A 12,563-nucleotide genomic window follows, 5' to 3' on the forward strand; every position below is an offset into this window, starting at 1 on the left:
GAACTTACTTATGGCAGGAGGAGAAAAAGGAACCAGCATTGTGAAAGAGGGGAGAACAAAAGGCTTGTCTAATCTCTGGGGACATAAACACTGATCATGCCATTTAGTCACTTCCAATGGACTAAAGGTCAAGTTTTTGAGAATGACAAGGAGACTTTATAAACTAGTCCAACTTTTCTTTATGGTGGTTCACACTCCCTACAGATCAGTCTTACTTTCCCTATTCTCCAAATCCTGGTCCCTCATCCTTATCCTTACTTTTGCTTTTAAAGTATTCTCTGTTTCTGGAGACTAACTCAAATGCCACTCAGTTCTTGCAATTTTATCTTTCTTTTCCAAATAGAAATCATCTTTCCTTTCTCCATCATGTAAGAGCTCATTCAACCTCTTCCACAGCATTTGTGTAGTCAGACCTATGATGTAGTAATTGATACACATCTTGCCTTCCTGAGGCATGTGTCCATGGGAGAAGAAAAATCATGACTCGGTCAAAATACAAATTTTAAAACATCACTTAGCATAGGCACATGGTATATAAACAATTTTTAAAGTTAATGAATGTATTAAGGAATGAATGGATATCTGGTCTAATAAATCATAAACTCCTTAAAGGAGGAGATTATGTCTTCAAGTTTTAGATTTTTCTTTTCCAAACTCACTCAATCCCTGTTTTAGTCAGCTTTGACGCTGCTGTGACTTAAAGACCTGATCAGAACAACTGCAGAGGAGGAAAAGCTTATTTGGGGGCTCATGGTTTCAGAGGTCTCAGTTCATAGACAGAAGGCTGCATTCCTCAGGGTTCAAGATAAGACTGAACATCATGGTGGAAGAATATGGCAGTTGGAAGCAGTGAGAGAATCCACCACCAGATACTTAATATATATACCTCAAAGCCACACCCTCAATGCCACACCTCCTCCAGTCACACACCCCTACACCTTCAGTTACCAATCAATCCCATTAGGTGATTAATTTAATGATTGAGGTAAGGGTGTCTTGGGTTATGGTTCTTCTCTGAACATTCTTGCATTTTCTCACATAAGAGTTTTTGGGGCATGCCTCACATCCAAACCATAACAATCTCTATTCACAAAAACAGCTAGAAATGCATCTTATCATGATAGTTTTTTCTTTTTCTTTTTCTTTTTCTTTTGCAATGGTGGGATTGAACTCAATGTCTTGCATGTGTTAGGCACTATTGTACCTTTGAGCTACACCCCTAACCCTTTTGTGATAGATCTTCATGAATATAATGGGGATTTAATTGAGCTATGATGGACATATGGGTAGTTGTGATGGGTCACATGTGATAGGCAATCACAAGAGTGAACTTTAGACTTCATGGCTCTGAGTTCAGGAACAATGAGAATTGCCTGGCTCTCCTAAAAGTAAAAAAAAAAAAAAAAAAGTACTGTATCCAATTGTGTTAGACCTAAGATCAAAATCCTTTTTAATTAGGACAGCTAAATTTTAATTAACTGTTATTTTGTTTCTTGAAGCATAAGGTTATTTTCCTAAGAAAACTAGTACCAAAGGTTAAAAAAAGTAAACAATCATGAATTATCTTTAAATTATTCATAAATAAAATAAGTGATTACAATGCAGTTAGACAAATGGAACATTTTAGTTCATAAGATAAATTAGACTGTTTACTTGCAATTTCTTTTAATTTCTACCAGTGAGTGTGAGACATCACAATTTACAGGTAAAGCAGTTAAATTCAATAGTATGTGAGTCACATAAGGTTCCAGACTAATTTTCAGTGGTATATATTTAATGGTTAGTGCGTTTACGGGAAAGAGTGTTGACAAGAGCCATGGTAAAAGCAGTCTGATGGGCCAAAAACAAAAGGAGTTTCTTAATAAGTATTGCTGAAAGAATTATCCCTTTTCTGTGGACTATTAACTACTTTAAAATCTTATACACCCTCTTTACCATCTATGCACAGGCATGACATCTTGGAACTCAAAGAAAAATATTAACTTTTAATCATGGCATTTATCAGAACTCAGTTATTTACTTAATTATCCTAAGAATTATGGCATGTTTAATCTTACAAGTTGCTCTATAACAATCATTAAGATTTTCTAGTGTTGGGGCCATAGGGCTTCCCAGAAGGCCTATCTGAAGTCTTCCCTTGTGTCTATAGGAAAGCAGAACCTCAGGATGTTCTGCTGCTTTGACAGCACTACCTTGATGAATCCCTCCACCCAGACTTCTGTGACAACACGATCTTCATCAGTGAAACATCAACAGACATTGATCTAGGTATACAGCATCAATCAGATTGCTTTTCTATGCTTATTATCCTCTTGAGGGATGGCTCATGGGTCCCTCCAGGCTTCTTTTCAGAGTGTCAGCACCATCTACACCTGCCCACTTTCCCAGGAGTTCTCTGATGATGAATGGCATAAAAACTGTAAAGTGATCTGCCATGTTTGATAGTCAAGGAAGTGAATAAGAAAAAATTACTATACTACTGTAATTCCTTTGTATATTATAATTGCACACTTATAATTCCCATAATACAAAGAGAAAAGAAAATGTCAATCATAATGCATGAATCATGAAATACTTTAACTCTGTTGCCCTGGCAAGTCTTATCAACTCCACATGAAGGACACTTTGGCTTTCTTTAACTCAGTAATTATCAAGGGCTGTGTCAAGGGTCATCTTTCGATGGTCTTTAGGAAGACCAATGCTTCAAAGACCATTTAATGACTGCAGTGCCTCATGTTGGTCTAGAACTAGATTTCAAACTTGCAAATGGATATTTCCTATACCCTCTTCTAATTATCATTCTTGCAGAGCAGGAACTTCTTAAATCATTGTTTCTCAAACTTAATTCATTCTTGAATCACTTTGCAATTTTTGTCCTAACTCTAATACCACCTAAAATGTAAATTACTTAAAATATTTCTTTATCTCCTGAGCAACACTACCCAGGAAATAAGGTTTAATGTGTTAATTATAATTTCATATATAATAAAATAAGTACATTGCTATAAAATTAAATAGTGATATCTGAAATTATTCTACATAAAACTAGAGATATTAATAGCATATTTTGAGGACTATATTACTGAAAAACAAATCACTTAAGCTCAAGATTAGTGCCAGCATTAAGTTCACATGAGTCCTATAGTATCTGAGTACATTTATCTTTATCTCATCATACTTAAAAAAAATACTCTCATTATCTTATTCTTTGTCTACCTTTTTAGTATATATTCTATAAGATACACTTATTATCAAATGTCTGTTAGTTTCTTCCAAAATGTGCTTATGTAGAACACATGCAACTATTAACCTAGTTATTTACAGCACAGAATACCAAGTCAGGTGAGTAAAGAAAAGAATAGTGCACATTTTTAAAATCAAAGAGTTCAGATATGGTTGTTCAGATATTCAGCTTCTATATATGGTTTTGTTTTTGTACTCTTGTGTTTATGTAATTCATTTTTCTGTCTAACCTTAAATTTTCCAATCTGCAAAATAAGGTTGTTAAATTAAATATAGTCTCTACAGCCTTATTCAGCTGCATTTTCTTTTGGTCTATAATTAATTCATCCTAAATATCTGATGCAAAGGATTATTTACATGTTTGTCACCATGAGTGTCCTTAAAAGTGTTTTCTAAGCACTATGTAAACTGAATTTCAATTTTAGGGAAGATATAAAATGTTAATATTTTATTTGGAGAATGCATTCCCATCATGATACAATGCATTTTCTACTCTCAAACAGTCCGAATATTGGACTTTGAGAAAAACAATCAATCTTGTCCATCACCTGGAGAGACACATTAGGAATTTGTGCAAAGGTGCAATAGGTGTGGTTTCTAATAGTTCATGGAGAAGTTAAACTAAATCCAGGCTTCATTCCAACCCCAGCTGGAGGGATTCTACCTAACAGCAGGTTAAGTTGAAATGATATTAGGAAGAGCAAACTCTAGGGAGACTCACATTCACTCTCTATAAATTTTCATATTTGTTGTTTATCTTTTCGTTTAGGTTATATTTGCTTACACACAGATTTTAAAAAATAAATTCTGCCAAATCTGCCTGTATTTCTTCCATTGCTTGAAAGACTAGAGAATTTCTTCAAGCAAGCTTATAAATATTAATTTCTATATTCTGCAAGTTTCCCCTAGCCAATGTCACTATAGTCATTCATTCAACTCAGTGAATTTATTTTTTGTGTGAAAATGAGTTGCAAGTTCTTCTAAGGATCTCTGGATCTGTATCATCATTTCCATACAAACATCATCCCTCAAACATCTGAAAGGATAAGGACTGTGCCATGTGAAAGTGTTAGCATGTGCTAGAGGGCAGGCCTCCCAGCAAGTCAATATTTTTCCCATTTTACATGGTCATTATAAGAGAGATGGTAGAATGAATTGGACATAACTTTTCAATGTTAATATATGAATACGTGACCAGCATAACTCTACATCATGTACAACCAGAAGAATGGAATCCTAATTAGAATTACTTATACTCCATGTATGTATAATATGCCAAAATATATTCTACTGTCATGTATATCTAAAAAGAAAGAATTTTAAAATTCTTTTAAAAAAGTACTCTACACCAAATGAGATAGTAGAAAAATATCTGGTAATAAGAACACTCAGGTTAAACTAACCCATAAATTAGAATATTTGGGTGATTTTTCTACATAAAGATCTTTACCTTCCTTTTTCTGGTTTTAGAAGAGAGAGGGTTAAATTTGATCATAAGAGTGATCATTTTATATATGATTTTGTGTTTTATTTCCTATAATATAATGAATGAAATAATTATATGTTATATTATTTGCATACAATTTAAAGCAACAAAATATTTCATTGGATAAATGAGTCACAATTAACTGAACATTCTCCAGTTTTAGATTTTTAATATATTTCCCAGTGTTTGTAGTATAAACTATATTGCAATGAATAAATCTGAAACTGAGTCTCATTTCTTGTTATTGTCCTTATTGTTATTTTCTTTCTTATCTCTTCCTCCTGCTTTTTCTTCTTGAATTTTGATCTTTCTCCAGAAATGGAATTATTAAGACAATAGTCCTGATCACTTTTATATCTCTTGATAAATTATTAATTTTTTTCTATACACCTCTTGCATAAATTTATTCCCCACACTGTAATTTAAGTCCATTTTCCCCATAATGAATTATCACTTTTTGATTTTTAAAGTTTATTTATTTGATAGAAGTTACATTTTTTATTCTTTGAAATAATGCATATTTACCTGTTGTGTCTTCTTCTCTGATGAATTAATGGATATTATCCATTGCCTATTTATTTATAGAAGGTCTTATTTTTAGTGACAATTTCTATTCTTTTTATATATAAAATAGTCACTCTTGTTGCAATATATTCTGTGAATATTTTCCTAGTTTATTTATTATAAGTTTAGACTTATTTGCGCACACACATATACACACATACATCTGTTTGCTTTGTTGTTGTTTTGGGGTTCTAGAGATTGAACCTTATACCCAGGGATGCTCTTCCATTGAGCTACCTTCCCAGTCCTTTTATTTTTTTATTTTGAGATGGGGTCTCACTAAGCTACTCAGGCTGTCCTCCAATTTATGATCCCTGCCTCCACCTCCTGAGTAGCTGGGATTACAGGCATATACCACTGTGCCCAGCTTGCTTATATTTTTATACTCAAATCTTTATGAGTTCTTTCATTGCTTGAAAGCTAAAAAGTTTCCTCTAGAGAACTGATAAATATTAATTTCTGTTCGCTCCTACATTTTAGTTTTTCCAATAGTTGATTATTTATGTTTTAAATTTCTCACTCCCCAACAAGAATAAGATATTACCTGGAATATCTAAAATTACTGTAGCAGGGGAAGAAAGTAGCTGGTAGGGTATGTAAGTACCAGTGTCTCTGACATGTGTTCAGAGATTTTGGGATCCCTTGAATTGTGAAGCCTGACCATATTGTAAAATTCTTTTGATTGTTCCAAGTTACTATTCATTATGCAAAGCTCTATACCAGGCAGCATGAGAAGAAGAAATAGAAGGAGGAGATAAAAGTGTCACCTCTGGTACTCAAGCCCCCGTTTCACATACAGTATCACTTATGCAGCAGTAAAAGAAACACCATGGAAGGAGTCTTCTTCAGGTAAATACAACAAAGACAAACTCACGACATTTATAAGAACAGTTTATTCTGGACCATACTATATACTAAAGCCAAATATAGTTTAAGGCACTTTAAAATGTTGCTCTTCTTGAATTAGATCAGACATAATTAGCCCAATAATCTATATACTGAATGGTTAGTGTAACACCAGGATCAATACCATCACTGCGGGTGAAAGAAAAGGCTTGTTTAAACTTCATTTAAGGGACTTTCACTAACCACTGTCCTTATGCCACACACTTTTCTAGGAATTAAGAATCCAAAATACAGGCAGTACATTGACCCTGCCTTCCAGAATAGTGATTGCTCAACATGATGAATCTTTTTTGAAAAAGACATATTCCTAGATTCTACCTCAGATTCTGAGGCTCAGGGTGGAGCCTGGTATTATCTGTGTTTTAAACTTTTCATCATGAGTTTGATGATTCTCTAGAATGGAGGATCACTCTTAGAACTAAGGATGGTCTCTATTCCCTGGGATCTTAATAAGGAAACACTTCCATTTATTGGGTCATTAATTTAAAGTTAGGAGCTTCACTTAGAGAACCTTGAAATGCTCAGACTATATCTCAGAATCAATCAACCAATGTTGGCCCTATTTTACAGATAAAGAAATTGCTCTTAAAGGAATTCTCCCAGTTAACACACAACAAAAGTCAGTGCACCTGTGATTCTAGCACAGCGCTCTCTGATATTAAAATGAATGTGAGAGAAAAACAATCATCTGGGTTAAATGGGTTAGGGGTTTTCAACAATCAAATCAGAAAGTTAAATTAATTTGGTCAAGAACATTCACAATTCAAAACCAACTCAATATTAAATATGTGTCAATATTAAAAACTACAGAATATGGTGAGTAGAGATCTTGTAAAACTTTGGTTGAGGTTTCTGTTTTGTTTTTATTTTTTTTAATGTTAAGGGTTTATGTGTTCATAATGTCCTAGGCTGAGATTAATTTTATCTTTCTAACTATATTTAAAAACTGTAGGATATATTTGCTTTCTTAATTGGTCCAACAATTGGCTCCTGCAGGAATCTTTGGACAGTAAATAAAACGCAACCACTTTTAATCTGTGCCTGTCCTTTTTTAAAAAAATTTTATATGACAGTAGAATGTATTTTGACATGTTATACATATATGGAATATGACTTCCCTTTCTTTTGGTTGTACTAGATGTGGAATTACGTATTCATATATGAACTTAGGAAAGTTATGTCCAATTCATTCTACTAACTTTTCTACTCTCATTTCCCCTCCCTTCTCTTCATTCCTCTTTATCTAATCCTAAGTACTTCTATTTTTCCCTAACCCCCTTCCTTATTGTGAGTTAGCATCTGCATATCAGAAAGAACAGTCGGCCTTTGGTTCTTTGGGATTGGCTTATTTTACTTAGCATGATAGTCCTTAAGGAGAAAGAATGGCCCCCTCCCTCAGGGGGCCATTTTTGGGTCAGCAAAAATGACACAAGAGAAACTAAAGTCTTGCATCCTCCTCATTGTTAGAATTTGGAGCCCCAGGTCTTGATGCCCACTAAAAAGAGATTCATCCATTCTTTTAAAAAACAGAAGTGTGAATTCACTTTCTCTCCAGCAGGCACAATCACTAGATAGATCATTAACTTTGCAGAAAATGCATTTCAAAACTAGACATATCCTTAACATGTATGCAATCTGCTTTTCCTAAAATCTGTTTAGAATGTCAGCGCAGCAAGGAACTTAGAAGGCAAGTATTCACCAATTGGTCTCACATTACATATGAAAACTGAGATTCTGAGAAACCAAACTTTCAGGAAGAGTGTGGTGGTACATAACTAATTCCAGAGACTCGTAAGACTGAAACAGGAGGATGGCAAATTTAAGGCCAGCCTCAGCAACTTACAATGTCCTAATCAACTTAGAAAGACCTTGTCTTAAAATAAAATATTTTAAAAAATAATTGGGGATGGTGCTCAGTATCTGAGCACCACTGGGTTCAGTCCCCAGCACCAAAAAAAAAAAAAAAAAAAAAAGATAAAGAAAAAGAAAAGAAAGTACATTAGGACAATTGCAATCATCATCAAATTTTATTGATCAGTAGTTATGTGTAAGACATTCAGTTAACTGCTGTAAGAGACACAGTAACAGATATTGTCTCTGATCTCAGGGAAGTGATACCAGGGATGAAAAATGGCATGTTACTATGAAAAAATGTCTAACAGCCATAGTTTTTCAAAACAAAATAGTATTGTACATTCTTTTTTTAAAATCATCTGATTTTTCAGCATTGACTTACTGGCATCATTCAACTGGTTCTTAAGTAAGTGCAAATCCCAACTTACATATAAATACCTCATATTCACTGCATTAAAAAAAAAAAAAAAAAACTTGAAAACCAATCAAATTTGCCAAGAAATATCAGTCCTAATTTAATGAGGATTGCAACTTCAGTCTTGTTTAGGGGCAATAAGTGGACCACAAATGAAACATTTTAAAGGGGACAACATTGCGTTAAACCCACTTGGAACAGTAGCTCATCTAAATAACACTTAGAAACATAAGAAGGGTTAGTCAACAGGTAATTAAAGTGTTTTTATCACTAGTGACTTTATTGAAACTAAATTTCTGTTTTCAATTGGGCATACAAGTGCTGAAAGCCACAGTGCAAGAGTTTTTGAGTTGTTCTTGCTATTTCATAGGTTCATATAACAATTTTTGTTCATATAGTTTTTCTATAGAAAAACTATGAAAAGATTCTCATGAATTATTTGATTTTCATGTGGAGTGGCTTGACAAACACCAAAGAGGAAGAAAATGTTCGGTCTGCCTTAGGGATGGTGAGTGGACCCCTGAGTGGAACATTCTAAGGAAGACATCATGAATTAAATTGGCCTCAAAAGGTGGTTCATTCCAAACTATGTGTTTTAGTCAGCTTTTTCTTTTGCTGTGACCAAAAGACCTGACAAGAACAATTTTAAAGGAGAAAAAGTTTATTTGGGATTCACGATTTCAAAGTTTCATCCATAGGTAACTGACTCCATTGTTCTGCGCCTGAGGTGATGCAGAACATCAATGGCAGAAGGGGATGAAGGAGAAAAGTAGTTCAGAAAATGGCAACCAGTAAGCAGAGAGAATTCTACTCACCAGGGACAAAATATATACCCCAAAGGCACAGGCCCAGTGACCTACCTCCTCTAGCCACACCTGATCTGCCTACAGTTACTACCCAGTTAATCCATATCAGTGAATTAAGGTATTGATTAGGTTAAGGCTCTAATAATTCAATCATTTAACCTCTAAAATTTCTTGCATTTTCTCACACATGAGTATTCTGGGGATACCTCATATGTAAACCATTCTAAATAACTCTTAGAAATATGAACGGAGTTAGTAAACAGGTATGTAAAGTGTTTGAATCACCAGTAATGAAGGATGTCAGTCTCATATTTACAACATGATACCGAAGTTTAATGTCTGGTGAAAATGCAGCTTGAAGAAACAGAACTCTTCTTGATAATTTGAGTACAAAATGAGAGGGAACGTATATCTCTCCATTCATATTCACATCTAACTTCTTTATCAACAAAATTGTTTTCTTGGCTTCTTTTCCCCCATTGATTCCAAATATACAGTTTTTAATAAGTTAGGTTACTTAGATTTACTCTTTTCTATTTTTCTTAGCATGTTTTAGGCATTAGGGAATTGATAAGGAACTCTCCTGGTGTTAATGTACCATATAATTGGACATGTGCCACCATTTCTAAATAGTACTTTGTACTTTGGTGATCAAGCAAGTGTAATAGGAGACTGAGGAGGCTTTGGTCCTCTGGATGCAATCCTAAGAGATATAAGAACCAAGTATTAGCACTCAAAAGTGAGATTCAAGTATTTAAGGGACAAAAATATCCTTGAGAATTGATGGCACATGGGAGACAGAGAGGAGTGATTTGTTCTGCTATGTCAGAATAACTTAGCCCCAACCACCACCCATGTCTGTGTAAATTAAAGATCAAGGAGGGAAGAGGTAATGAGGAGGAAGTACAGAATTACCAGAGACATGACTCATTAACCTGGGAGAGTAAATGTGCCCATTCCCCTCTCTGCTATGGGATATGGGAAGAGGAGATACTTCTTTGTTCAAACCAAGAAAAGTAAGACAGTCTCTGGGAGGGAAAAATTATACATATGTGTATATACATATGTACACACACACACACACACACACACACACACATACACACACACACACATATATATATATATGACTAGTGCCCAAAGAAAGGAAATGGCATCTTATTTGCTACCTCTGCTTATGTAGTGGACTTGCTAATTTTTCTCTCATTTGGTCATAAGTACAGAAGGAATACAACAGGCAGAAAAGAAGGGTCTGTGACCTTAAGGTCATTGTAGGATCTCACACTTTTGACAAAGAGGCCTGAGTTTCCAGGGAATGAGCCATGTGAAAACCATATGAAGTGGCCCAACTTGAGCCAGCTTTTTGGCATACCACTCAAGAGTGCTGGCATGCAAAGCAAGGGTATGCAGGAACTCCCCTGGGAAAGAATCTGAGAAGTCAGGAGGAAAAATGGGTAAAGTTGAGACAGGTCTCCCAGTTAGGACACCTAAAGTTGAGACAGGTCTCCCAGTTAGGTCCCTAAGGTCACCTGGAAAACTCGCACATGCATTCCATGAGCCAATCAAAGTTTGGTACCAGCAGAATTTGATTAAGTTGTAAAATCCAAAACAGGTCCAGCAATAGAATGCTAGTTACATAAGATGGTTTATTTCCTCCTTCGTGTTGCCTCTTCCCTAGCTTATACCACAGGAGCTGAAACCAGGCAAGAGGAAAATGGTGAAAACGTCCTACCTATCAATCACAAGCTCTCCTTTGGCCTGAAAATCCCTTCAACTGAAAAGTCTGGTAGATATCAGAGAAAGGGGAGGTGATTAATATTAAACATTAATTGAGGGCATGAGGCAGGGTATTAAAATTAGATAAAATTGGGTTAGTCTGGAATTTTTCAAGACAGGGGTGAAGTACTAGGGGTTGAATCCAGGGGTCTACCACTGAGCTAGTTTGCTTGTTTTTTTTTTTTTAATTTTCATTTCGAGACAGAGCTTCCCTGAGATACTTAGGTCTTTGAACTTGAGGTCTTCCTGCCTCAGCCTCCCAAATCCCTCGGATTGCAGGTGTGGGCCACTGCACCAGGCTTAGAATGAACTTTCTAATTATAGCAAATGATAGACACCTATGAGATGTGTTGTAATCAAGAAATGAAAAAGATAGATTCAACATGAGAGCAGCAACTAGGATAAAAATAGAACTATTGATACCTCACCACATTCTGACATCAATGAAAACCCAAGAAAATAAGTTAAAATTTCATTTAATTCTACAAATTTGGGGGGTCAAAGAGCCTGGGTTTGAATCTTGTCTTCATCTTTTATCAGCTGAGTGATCCTGGATAAATTATATTTACTGTAATGGATACTAACTTTTCACCTATAAAACTGCAACATTATTACCAAACTCTTGGGTCTTTCAGGGGTTACATGAAAATAATTAACAGGGAATCTAGTAGGTATATTTATTATTTCCAAACTTTCTTTGTCTTAAAATGCATACATATATTTTGAATATATAAATTCTATAATCAGCTGGCACATAATTTTTTGTTTTGTTAATTCACTTCATGGTTAGAGCTTTACATATATTGAAATTGCTACATATTACTGTTTTAGTATGTCTAAAGGAACCATCATTTGTACAACAGTTTGCTTAGCTGCTCCCTTTTGTGGAAAATTTGGATGGTTTCCAAACTGTTTTCTCCCCTTCAATATAAACTGTGATGTTGCTAAAATCAAAATAAATTAAAAAAATTTTTAAATCATTCTAACATTTTCCCAATTCCAAAGGAGAAAAAGGTTTAGGCAGACACTGTTACCTTAGAGATATCATTTCCCAGATGGAATTAATGAGTCTGTCAATTGATATTTTCATGGGAATCTCTTGGAAGTGCCAATATACCTAAAACACTTGGACTTCTAATTTAAAAAAAAAAAAAAAAAAAAAAACTTCCTCTTGACTTAGGCATCTTAACTTCTTCTCTGGAGACCACTGACTTATTTAATTTGGTCTGGATAAGAAAAAATTCCCCATGTATCCTCTCTTGGATTTCTTAACACCCTTGCCAATTTAGACTCAGGATTAAATAGCCTGTAATAATTTCATGCCAGAGTATACAGAACACACTGATTTAGTTCCATTAGCCTCTTTTTACCTCTTTTTTTTTAGCTTTTTACTTCCCAACAGGTTAGAATATAGTTTCTTTATCTTTCCCAAGGCTGTACTGCAGAAATCTTTTTCATATCTGCCATCTGTTTTAATGCCATCTTTCATCCTAAACCCCAGGTGCTTTGGGTT

The sequence above is a fragment of the Sciurus vulgaris genome (assembly GCF_902686455.1).
Source record: "Sciurus vulgaris genome assembly, chromosome: 2".
Lineage (NCBI taxonomy): Eukaryota > Metazoa > Chordata > Mammalia > Rodentia > Sciuridae > Sciurus > Sciurus vulgaris.